The 12858-nt window shown below is 46.6% G+C and overlaps 1 long non-coding RNA gene across 1 annotated transcript in view; it reads right to left on the bottom strand.

The window, feature by feature from the left end:
• The window catches only part of LOC149327589 (uncharacterized), a 139549-nt gene extending 134256 nt beyond the window's left edge, over positions 1 to 5293 (bottom strand). The window contains exons 1-2 of the long non-coding RNA XR_016286386.1: positions 5056 to 5293; positions 2278 to 2445 (exon numbers count right to left, since the gene is read on the bottom strand). This is a non-coding gene — a long non-coding RNA (uncharacterized LOC149327589). The remainder of the gene's footprint in view (positions 1 to 2277; positions 2446 to 5055) is intronic.
• Positions 5294 to 12858: the final 7565 nt, after the last annotated feature.

The raw sequence follows: 12858 nt of genomic DNA, 5'->3' as shown, positions 1-12858 counted from the left end.
CATCGTTGATGTACTTAGGTGACACATTCGCAACGCTCGGAGAACCGGATTCCGCGCGCTTACCGCAATGGTGCCGCGCGCTAGCACAGCGGAATCAAAGAAAGGAATCATCTGCTCCTCACAAGATCATTTCATAGGAATCACCAGTTGGCTATACCAAGGCGCGACCAGCGGAAGAGATAACAACGGATAAAGCCGGTCAGCAAAGACGTCACGAAAAAGAGTGGGTGCTGGTGGAAAGCACCGAAAGACATAAGGAAGACTGGGTGACAGGCTGGCTCATCTCGATCTCTCGCACGGCTCGATCTAAAGTGCTTCCTTCTGCTTCTGCAGGTGAGCGATTTCGGAAACTATTTTTCGTGCTCTCCTTTCTGTGCACCGCTACCGAACCGCTTGTGTTTTTCTGTGCTTGGATTGCCGTGGGTGGACTGTGTACAGAATGGGTGGGAAAGATGATGCCAAGGAGATAAAGGAACTGTCTGAACAGCTTGAAGCCTTCAAACGGCGCATGCGCGCTGAGCTGAGAGAACTCAAAAGACAGTGTAAAAACATGTGATGAAGTGAGTGAAATCACAAAAGAATTTCAATCCCTGAGGGATGAGACAAAACAGCTACTCAAAGGAAACGGCACCCTGAAGGATCAAAATCAAAAGCTGTCAGAAATGATCGATAAACTTGAGCAGTACATTGAAATCAAGCGGATTTCAAAAACAGGCGAAACAGATGACGCCTTGAACATGGTTGCAAAAGTAGGTAGGTGAAGCCCTTGATGAGAGCATTCCAGAAAGTGACACTGATACATGTCACTGGGTCCCGACACAGAAAGCAGATGTCCACAACATTGTGGTACACTTCGTTCGACAAACGAAGCTCGATGAAGTCCTCGCCAGAGCCAGAAAGAAATGGCTGACATGTAAAGAGCTCAGAACTCTGTGTATGTAAACGAACACCTGACACAAAAAAAAACAAGAAACTCGTCGTGGCTACGCGCAAGAAAAAATCCAAGTTATACTAGCAGTTTGTCTCGACTTGCAAAGGGCGGGTGTTGGCACGGAAAAACGAGACTTCAGCAATCATCCGGATAGCTTCCCAAAATGACTTGGCAAAGATGACATCCGAGAGTGAATAGGCACGTAGACACTTTTTTCACTGCTTTGAAAATTGTTCATTATGGCAGTACCATCCATCAGCGACTCTTATTATGAGATACCTCGCCTCAACGAAGAAACTACAGGTTTAAAAAGCTTCTCGACCATGCATAATAATGCCAGGAGTATAAAGAACAAAGTTGATGAGATAGAGGACCCGATGGCATCAATAAAAATTAAATCTGGCATTGCACTTTTCACAGAAATGAGGCAATCTCTAAATGATCCCATGCCTTTTTTTAATGGTTATCGCTCGCAGCGCTGAACTAGAACCAACGAAAGGGGAGGAGGTGTGGCTATGTACATAAGAGAAGGGATATGTTTTGCCGTGAGTGATGTGCTTCTCGCCGCACCGCAGGAAGAGTCCAGCCTTTGGGAGAGGGCACACGTCATACCTGTGTCCAGGTTTCCTGCAGCTTGTGCAGGCATCGTAGCTGCCCCTGTACTTGGTGCAGCGGTGTACCACACACATATATCTAATGGTGTGAGGCACGGGACGAGAGGCAAAGGTTATTAGGATGAACGCTGTTTTCCACATGCGTCGGGCTGCTATGATGTTGGCCTCCGGGTTCCGGTTCTGCAAGTCACTTAGCATTTGCTCTGTTGTCTCATTCCAGTATGCCCGGGAAATAACACCCTTGACTGCCGCTGGAGGGATCACAATGTACGCGGCTACCGGATATTGCTTTCCATCTAGAGTAATTTGCTGTATTTTTACCAAAGCGAGAGTTGCCTCCGCTACCGTCGCCACTGTAAAGGTGCTGTTAGTTGGATGAACTCGGATGTGCAACTCGCCCATCACGGAACAGCTGAGCGTCGAGTGAAGTGCCTGCAGGATACCTGGAGCTGGGAGCATCTTCGGGAAGAGGCCGCCTCACGGGCAAAAGACGACTCTGATGGTTCCCGCCGGCAATGCGGCGAGTTGTTTACTTCTTCGGACGATCACGAGCGCCATGCGTAGCAGCTGCAGCATCTCCTTGAACGCGGATTGACAGTTTCCAGATGCAGCGTCTGGTGGCCTTGCTGGTGCTCGGCTTAGGTTGAACTAAGGCCGATGCGGGGTGTTTTGGGGCCGAATTCGAAACTGGGGTCCGATTTCGGTAAGCATGGAGCACAGTTTTCCACTCACCAGGGTGACAGTCCAACGGGTTAGAGGTCTCTCCATACACGGGCTCCTCCACGGCTGTTGCGGGAGTGAGGAACGCGGCGCGCCGGCGAGGCTCGCCTCGATGAGGCCAGGCTTAGCGTAGTGGCGTGGCTGCCAGAGATGTTTTTGCCCGGTAGTTCACAGAGGTCACTGGGCACATCGAAAAGATGGTAGCGATTAGGGTCCGTGTAACCTCCAGGGTCCATTGAGGGCCTTGGTGGGTTCTAGAAAGGACTTAGCTGGGCACAGGAGCCAGAAATTGGCGGAGCCGGTACTGAACGCGTCCGCTCACTCGGGCCCCCTATTGGCCAAACTCTCCACTGTGGCTCACAACGAATTTGGGCATTTCTCACACCATTCAAAAATCAAGCGTCTGTGGGTAGTGAAAACAGGCAGAAATCAAATTACACCACACATATCACGCAACAATCTCTGCCCTGCCCACACTAAAGTGGTGAGGAGTGAAGGGGTTCAATGGCGGACAAATGGCCCAAATTAGGTGAGCCACATCGCCGAGTGCAATCGCATTTTCGAAGTTCCAAAAACTTTTTACAGCTATTACTAAAGGCCGGCTACAAATCTCTAAATCCAAATGGGCGCCTGTAGGTAATGGTTACAAGGTTAACTATTAGAATACAGTTCATCATTTCATTAGTTAGCATGATTGATCTATTTTTGAGATCCGTGAACACTGGTACTGTCATGCAGCAAAAAGCTTCTGTTTACCTCAAAAACCCATTTTAAAATATTAGAGACTGGCTTCCCTGAAACACCTGGTATATTTTCATATTAGCGCCTGCTTGCAACAGAAAAAGCAGCAACAGCTTGAGGAATTTACTACGTGCTTGATGTCAAGCATTATATGCTGTGCAATCGCGACCATTTTTCACACCAGTCCTAAAACATGCTCAGACTGGCAGACGATAATAGCCCATCACCTGGGGCCCTATATTCACATGTAGTTGGGAAACTATGCACTGCCCACAAAATTGAAACTGTAGATGTATAAACAACTAAGTGAAAGAGGGTTACTAGTGCTCAGTACACTACACAACAAACTGCATTTCTTCACTCCTTAATTTCGTTGCACAGAATCTACAGCATGTGGAAAAATGAAATAGAATGGATACATGCGGCACTCAAACGAAAGAATGATAGCAAAGAAAAAACGAAGAAACGTGATGACGGAAGGTTTGGCGCTTAAAACAAGCAAACAAACTAACTGCTGACAGCATTTGTATAGCTAAAAGCTCTTTCTTTTATTCTAACCATCAGGATGACCTTCGACTTCTTATCTGCTACTCCCTGCAAATGAGGCCCTGACAAAAAGCAATTACCATATTTGTGTGGGTTTGGAACATCCTCCCCGTGAAGAGTCCCCGCAATGCGAACAGAGTTCAGTGCCCTCCAGTACATGGTTTTACGCACAAAAACCAAAAGCTGGGAAAGCCAGGGATGTGGTGTTGAGCAAAACACGACACTTCGGGGAGACTGAAGGCATTTACTACGTGAAGACTGCGCTCAGAACGGCAGTAATGCGGTGTGCAACACGGAGTGGCAGTGAACGATGCACACTGTGCCTCTTAACAAAACCACTCTTGCCTTCACGGGCCCAGCTCGCAGTTTGAACTCCTCAGCATGCAGCCCCAAACAATTAGCGTAGTCTCCTCGTTAACTGAACATATTTATGCACTATTTGGCTCTGACAGCATAACCAGAAAGGTTATGGAAATCCAGCTCAAACACCTACGGCGCAAAAAACCGACTTCCCACACAAGAAGACTGCACTGCGAGTATTCCATTTAAGCACGAGTTCCATTGCAATGGAATAACCGTAACAACCAGGGAACATCGAGGCTGCCTTCTAAAAACCGTACCCGGAAAGCAAATTTGGAAGAATGCACGTACACACGGTCAATCAATGGCCTAAACTTGACAGCGTGCATATATTCACAACAGTAACGCCGCAAAATCGTTTGAGAGCACTCTAACCAGCAATATATCCTCAATTCTTTGACTAATTGTGTCAAGCATCTTTTTGTGCATCAATCTGAACTCGGAAAAGAAAGGCCGATATGCACAACTAGTCGGTAAGTCAAACGCCAACAATTTTTTGTCACAAAGCATGCATAACAAATACCTGTAATCGATGGGAACTCTGAAGAAACCGCTCTGGCCTTGGTATGCAGATGTGTTGCACCATTTCGCACAACGGCGGTCTGACATGCTGCCGGCGTCACTTGCACTTCAAAACAAAGTTTTCGGGCGTTCAACGGTGCCCCGGCCGCCTGCTCATTCACTCACTGACTATACGTTTGCTTTTCTTTAGCTCCGCCAGCGATTCAAAAGTGTGAAAGGAGAAACGTGACATGTGCATAGAACTTTTTAACAGTTTCCTTACAGTCACTTGAGGCTCGTTTCAGCCAACCTTGAGAAGATACTTTTATTAAGTACTGCACTTCAGTGCTCGCAAATTGCACTGCTTATATACCCCACGTGGAAGCTGTGTTCATCAATAAAAGCCTTAGCTTGAGAGCTAAAATAAGATAATGAAGCGCTGATGATGCCTACAACAAAGTGTAGCCACGACGGCCACGACCAAAGTGCAGCTGTCAGGCTACTGTCAATGGCCCCGCGCTGGCGAGGCACACAATATGATCTGAGGGTGCCACGGTGGTAAAGTCGGCTAAACTAAGCAACACCTCTCAGCTTCACCTGCTGAAAAAGCGGTAACACCAAAGCAGGAAGGACGAATCTCACCTTCCGCAGAAAGCGGGACAGGATTCGTCGGTCAGGCCTGGCAGCATGTGTCGCAGGTAAAAAGACACGACAACCAAACACACTCGGCACAATGAAAGGATTCATCGCAGCTACCTCTTGCGTACGCTTCACTATTTTTGTTGTCATGACATTGAACAGCAGGAAAGTGTTGGTAATGAAGGCGGCACGAAGAAAACAACAACGCAACCACTTCGCACGCGGTCACCACGATCGCACTAGCGCGGCGCCAAGTGTTTTGTTTGCGTCGTGGTGGCTTGTCTTGTCTTGACGTGATCCTGACCGCAAAGTTTTGTTTCAGTTTCAGTTTCGTATTTAGTTGCGCCAAATCCTCAACAACGTCTATGCTCAAGCGTGTGGCAAGTTCAGGCGCACTTAATGAAGTGTTTTCTGTCCGGGCTGTGAGGCAGAACTATTTATTGAAGAGACGCAGGGTAAACAGTCGCGCGACAATACCACAGGAAAGTAAAGAGAAAAATTAGAGATCACTGCGGCGACCCGCGTCGGGAGAATGCGAAAGCATTGACACTCCTCAGCACTCGTCGCCTCTGTTTGCCTCTCTTTATCATTTTCTTTTTGTTTGTGAATTAATTTAACTATCGATTTAACGTAATTATCTTCTGCTTTAATTAAAGATCGATTTATTTACTCTGATCATACCTCTTTTATGAATGAATGAATGAATGAATGAATGAATGAATGAATGAATGAATGAATGAATGAATGAATGAATGAATGAATGAATGAATGAATGAATGAATGAATGAATGAATGAATGAACTTTTTTCCAGTCATCATGGAGCCTCACAGTCTGGGCACAGCAATTAGGTGTGAGTGCCTCTCAGGCGCTCTGCACCGAAGTCTTGTCCGAAGTCTTGACCAAAGCCTTCCCAACAAACCAAAAACCTCTCAGAGACGTCTGGCTAGGCGCCTCTGAGAGGTTTTTGGTTTGCTGGATTGTGGTAAGTAAAGCCCGGCCTTTTTTAGAAAAGCTCATAAAGGGACTTTAGTGGTAAGCTCTCTCCGCCTGACGGATGATGAGTCCTTGCTGATCCGGGTCGTGGCTCCGGATCAGCTTTTCCCATGTGGCAAGGTCTGGGATGCTATGGGATTTAGCCCCAGGAGAATCCTGACAATCCCAAATTACGTGATTTTGCGAAGTCATTCCGTGGCAGCTACAGCAGAGCTCAGGCTCCCCAGTGTCTTCTGTTCGCACTTTTCAGTGCCTATAGGCGGCGCGGCGGCAACATCTGTTGACAGTTGACAGCCGTGTTGTGCGGATGAATGTTTAGGTGCTCCTAGGATCACGCGTGGAGACCGGACCGACTGACGACTGCGAGAGTGACGCAACTGCGTAAAATAAATAAGTTCTTTCTTTTAATATTTTTAAAGTAGGGTGTGTTTAGTTTTTAGGCTGTTAGGGGAAGTGCAGGATAAAGAATAAAATTTAGGTCAGCGACGTGTAATCGGCTGGGCATATTCTGGCCAGCAGCTATAGTTTTTCAGTGCTTAATTTTGCGTTAACTTTTTTAGAAAGATAGTTATTCCTTTTCTAAGTGATCGACCGGCATTTGCGGAAGGCAAAGTTTTATTTGATTTGGGCACGTGTTTGTGTTTTTTTTTTAGCCTGTAGATATATCTCGGCATTTGGTGGCAATAATCGATTGCTGCTAAGATGGTTAAGCTACTGAAGCTTAAATGTAAGGAATGTGAGGCGTCGGTGAATTTAAAAGAAACGCGCTTCGAATCGGTGGAGGAGGCCGAAGGCGCAGATTTTATGTGCAAATGCTGCGTATTAGGTGCACGCTTGGACAGGGCTGACCAGGTGAACACCATACTTGTGCTACGTATCTAAAAAGAGTTACAAAAAAGCGCGAACTTCAAGAACAGCTTGGTCAGGTGGAGGCAAAAGTGGCTGACACCTCCATTGGAACCACATTGGCGGACGTTCCAGCGCCAGCCACGTGGATGGGGCTTGCACTGGCGTGGACAGCGATAAGAAAGTCAGTCACACAGGTTCAGACAGGAACAGCTATGCACAGGTGGCAGCTAGGAAGTCTAGAGGCAATGGAGAGAAGGGGAACAAGCTAAACCAAAGGAATGAGGCCACAGTCACTGATAAGAGGCAGTAAAATCCGGAAGTTAGGAGGGAGGGGGAGAGTACCCTAGGGCTTATCGCTGGTGACTCAAACATGAGGAGCTCCAAAAGAGCTATATTTGAGGATGTAAAGGGTGATAGGCAGGCGGCAGTCGGTGTATTGCCAGGGAGGACAATTGACGAGATACTGAGAGAGACAAAAAGTTAACTTTCTGAGAATGTTGCAAGGTACACGCGAAGAGGTACAAAGGAGGCTGTACATCAGCTAGTTTATGAAGCAACATGCTGTGTTCAACGCTGTCATACGCCTTTGCAATATCCAACTTAACCCCAGCAGATAGTTTTTTTGCCTCATACCAACCCTAGTATGGCTCTCCAAGTCTATGTGCGCGCTCCAAGTCGAGCACCCATGGCAGAAACCAATCTGAGCCTCTCTAAAGCCTTGCAGAGTCAGAACATGATTCGTGAGGCGGCTGAAGACTACCCGTTCTACAAGCTTAACATAATTTATTGTGAGAGCAATCGATCGGATATTGTCCAAGTCAAAGCCCTTGCCCTGGTCTTCGAGCAATAAAATAATTTTCACCGTTTTCCAATTTTGTAGAATCCAGGCTTTTTCCAAAGACCAATTCATACTCTGCAAGAGGTACACGGCAGAGTCTTGCATTAGTATTTTCAGCATGCCAACTGTTACTCAGTCAACCCCGGGGGCAGCACACTGCAGGCAGTTTACTACAGACACTAAATCAGATATAGATACCTCAGTGAAATCTGCACCCAAATGAAATGGGGCTGAAGGAAAGGTAGCACGAGCATGAAAACGCGCAACAAGGCCTTGGGCAATGGACTACGGTTTATCGTTTTCTTTCCGAGGGGTCAATGCAGTGGACTGATATATGTGAGAGGAGGGCAGCACGTTAGTACGTTCATGTATCTAGCCCTTTGAGGGTCGAATTATTTTGAAGAAAACTTTCCCAGGTGGTCAAATTACTTTATTGCGGATCTTGAATCTACAAAATGTATATAATCGAGAATAAATAGTAAAAAAGAATAGGAACAGTACTTTGGTGACAGCATCACTCACAACTGGAAAATGTTCAATAGAATAGAATAGCAACGGTGATAAGCAAGCTAAGAGCAGCGCCAATAAAGATAGAAATCAACATCGGCAGCCCCTGCAAGATAGTGCTGACAAAAAGAAAACTCAAATTTCGAGCGACTCCGTTGCGATCACGCGGCGAAACCAAAACTACAAAAGGGGTGTTGTCGTAGTCTGTGCCGCCGCGCTAAAGCTAGACATAAGTTCTGCTTATCTCCGTAAGAAGGCAGCACAAAATTCAAACACTTCTTGTAAGTACTAAGAGGTAGCAGCACCCCCAGTGAGCACGCATTGTTCTTTTGGCGCAAAATTTCAAACGGAAGATCGAAACCGTACCCGTACGGCAAAGACCTTGCGGGACAGAAAACCGCCGCCGTACATATACGGCAAAAACCTTCAAAGGGCTAGAGAGAGACTTCCGGTTGACTGGGTTAGACAAATCATTGAGCTATTATACCAAGAGACAAATAGAGGTTCAGATTTCCATCGTATTCTACCTTCGCTTGAGATATCGTTCCTTTAAAAGAAGCTGCAAATATTTTGTAATTTACCCAGTTCTTTGGGCACTAGTTATGCGCTAGGCTCTTCCATACGGCGTTCCTCTGACGGTAGTCTTTTTGGCATTATTCATTCCACGAACTCGGAGGATTCTTAATTTTAACGGCTGACCGAACTTTAAAGACTGATCGCCGAGTGGCGTCAAACCCGGAAGGTACCCCAGTCAGATTTATCCGGAGGGACAACAGACGAGAAGGCCTCGCCTAGAAGTTTCCTAAACAGTGTATTATTGACACATTTTTGTTCGGGACCAGTCGTCCTAAGCGGACTGGACGCATTGGTGAAAGTGATTGAGTAGTGGTCCCTTGACGTACCGTAGTCAATTGTAGACCACGAAAATATCCAAATACCATTAGCAGCTATTTCATTTCATTTCATTTCATTTATTTTCCTTAAAGGCCCGGTGAGGGGCATTACATAAGGGGTGGGCACAATATTCGTTGGCGGCAAGTGTTAACACGATGACAAATGAGCATGAAGATTATCAGCGAAGGTCGCGGAGCACATGATGGCTGCAATGTCGCTGGGAAGGCCGTTCCAGTCCACAATGGTACGGGGGAAAAATGAGGCTGCAAAAGTAACCGTGCGGGAACGTGGTCGAGAAACTTGGAAAGGATGAGATGTGCGATGAGATATGCGGGTTGGCGGGACGATGTAGGGTGCGCAGGAAAGTGAACTGTGGTAGAATTTGTAGAATAAGCAAAGGCTGGCGATGCGACGGCGAACTGAGAGGAGTGATAACCCGGATTTATCTTTCAACCCTGACACACTGATGTCGTAGGAATATGAAGAATGAATGAATCTGGCTGCTCTGTTTTGTACTGCTTCAAGTGCGTTGATAAGGTAAGCATGATGCGGGCTCCAAATAGGTGAGGCATATTCTAATTTTGATCTGACAAGTGTTTTGTATGCTAATAATTTTACATGATCGGGGGCATGGCGGAGATGACGTCGTAAAAAACCTAGTGTTCTATTAGCAGATGAGATAATATTTGAGATGTGGGCACTCCAGGACAAGTCGTTACACAAGGTGACACCTAAATACTTATACGATAGACAAGTCTGTACAGGGACGTTACTAATTACATACGGGAAATCAAGCGGATTATGGCGGCGGTGAAAAGACATACGTTTACACTTATGAGGGTAGCTGAATAATAGATAGAGGGTAGCTGAATTAAATAGATAGCTGAGTGAGAATTAGCCCTCATGTAAGTTATGGCGCGACTGTTGTAACAGCACGTGCACATCATTCGCAGACATCCAAGACCAAAGTAAATCCTCGCTATAGTCTGTTCTGGAACCCCATATAACATGATGCGAATATAAGTCCCCAGCCAGAATAACACTTTGTTTATTGCGCAGTAAGGCATCTCGCCCATCCGTCCTACGGACAACTGGGGGAAGTAGATATTTTCCACTGTAACACGGGCACACTGCGGAATATGGGTTTCAACTGCAACTGTCTCACAATCAAGTCGCATAAATTTATATATAAGCCACTTTAGCATGTTCAAACAGTTTCGCTTCTCCCCCTGCCGTTTGGGTGATCAGTTCTAAAAACGCAGAAATTTTTATTTGTGAATGGGCAATTAGGATAGAGCCACAATTTTCGTAGTAAAATAATGTCTGGAGTCGTGGAAAGAAGATAGAGCGACATTTCCACTGGTGCACAGGTATTCCCGCCATGATTATTGCTTTAAAATGAGGCAGCAACAGCCTATTTCACCACATCTGATTTCTTCGTAATTGCAGGTGAACCTTTCTTAGTCTCGACATGCGGATGGTCAGATACAGACAGAGGAAGCACGACGCTTCTGAAATCGAGATGTCATTTCAATATCTGGCTGACAGGAGTTAGAGACTGGGACAGAGTCATTTACACCCACAAGCGTAGGCAGAAGAGGTGGCTGGCTGAAAATTGTTACGGGCTTGAAGAAGCGCTAGGAAGGGCAGGGCAGAGAAAGAAAAGAACAGGAAGTTGGAGGGTTGTGCCCCGCTGGACGCTTCTTATACAGATGCGGGTTCAGTCCCTCAAACCTTTGCGCGTCTTGTGGAGACGTGGAAACATTGGAGCATTTCCTACTCTATTGCCGGAGGTTTGCACATCAGAGAAGGACGTATCCAGAAATTCCAATTACTCGAATGGGACTCACTTTGTCGGTTGCGCTTCTTCTCTCCTTCGGTGCTAGCGCCAGGGCCGGATCAAGGAAAATGGGGGCCCTGAGCTAATGTGCATGTAGGCCCCCTATCCCTTTCCCTTTACTGCTCTCCCCCCTCCCCCCCGCCCCCTGCTACACTACTGGAATATATCCATCCCATGCTCCATTGTAATCCCACCAAATTTAAGAGAGCGAAGTGCGATCAATGAGATTCATGCAACAGTAACGCATTAGCATTAGTTTTACAGCGCACAAAACACTCTTGGAACGCGCGAGACGTGTATGTCTCTGGCCGAGCGCCATGGAAAAGCCACGTGGGCCGACCGACAACTTCCGGGGCTGCATTGAAGCGCGCGCCGCCTCCTCTCCTCTTTGACTGATGCCGTACACAAGCCGACAGACGAGTATCGTTCGCAGCACTGCTTTAATGCTAACGCATTAAAGAAAAGCAGCCTGAGCTAGCTTCCTACAGTTGAGCTGGATACGCCGGCAGCGACTGGGAAATAGACACACTCGTTAATTAGTGCCCCGAGAGGCTATTATTAAAAGTTAATGAAATTATTTTGATTTCACGATGAACTTTTACTACTGCCCTCGTGGGGCGCATTTGAACAGCAGAATTTAGGTCCAGGCTGAGTGGTGAGCGCGCTCGGCTGCGGAGCGGAGCACCTGGGTTCAAACCCAGCCCACACGGTAGCCACGTTTTGATTGAGGCGAAAGGCGAAAAGGCGCCCGTGCGCTGTGCGATGTCAGAGCCCGTTGAAGAACCCCTTGTGGTCGAAATTATTCCTGAGTCCTCCACTACAGCACCTCTTTCTCTCCTTTCATTTACACCTTCCTCCCTCCCCTCAAGACGCGGTTGAGGTGTCCACCTAGAAGTCAGGCAGCTGCTGCGCCTTTTATTTCCTTTTATTTTTATTTTATTTTATTTTTTTTTATTTTATTTTTTTTATTTTTTTATTTTATTTTATTTTTTATTTTTTTATTTATTTTTTTTATTTTTTTTTATTTTTTTATTTTTTCAACAGCGTGCTGTACCAAGGCCCTCTGGACCTCGAGCTCGCTTCTGGAGAGACAGCTCTCCCATTGCTCCTCACTCGGTGTTTGATAATTGTGGAATGCTATGTTTCTTTCGCACTCCCAGGTAATGTGATAGAGTGTAGGTGTACCGCCGCACCAGGGACAGTCTGATCTGAATTGCGTTGGTGACATTTTGCTGTATATGTACAGGTTAGGAAAAGTGTTCGTCTGTAGCCTACGCCATCCTACAGCCTCTTCCCTAGTCAGTGCTCTGTGTGGTGGTGGATACCTCAATCTAGTTCCCCTATAAAGTTGTAGGGTCTCTGCGTAGCCTCCCTCGCACGTGAGTTGAAGCGGCACGACTCAGTGGAGCCCTGGACTGAGGGCCCACCCTTGCTCGAAGACTCAAGTCGCCAGCGCCCAAGCAGGACGACCAAGAAGTCTTCATCTCCGCGAATCTCTTGAAAGAGCAATAAAAGTTTTCTCTCTCTCTCTCTCCTCAAAAATTAAAATTTTTTCACCTGGCTCTACGAAAACAATACCAAGAAAAAAGAACGAACAAAGTAAATTGCCCCGGCCACGGCGGTCGCATTTAGCTGGAGGCGAAATTCTAGAGGCTCCGATCTCCCTACTTGTGTTGGTAAGGGACTTCCTAGTTTACGCATATTAATTCAGCTTCTCGTGTACTATGCAATATCAGTTCCCTTTAAAGAACCCGAGGACCTTCCACTACCGCGTCCCGCATAGCCAGACTTTATTTGGGACATTAAACAACATAAACCTAAACATAAACCCATAAACAAGTGTTTCGCTTTCCTAGTGGCCGCCAGAGCACAAAGTGAAACTTT

The sequence above is a fragment of the Amblyomma mixtum genome, chromosome 10 (assembly GCF_055824585.1).
Source record: "Amblyomma mixtum isolate Tamu chromosome 10, ASM5582458v1, whole genome shotgun sequence".
Taxonomy (NCBI): Eukaryota; Metazoa; Arthropoda; class Arachnida; order Ixodida; family Ixodidae; genus Amblyomma; species Amblyomma mixtum.
Note: the sequence above shows the minus strand (reverse complement) of the source record. Positions and strands in the feature narration are given on the sequence as shown.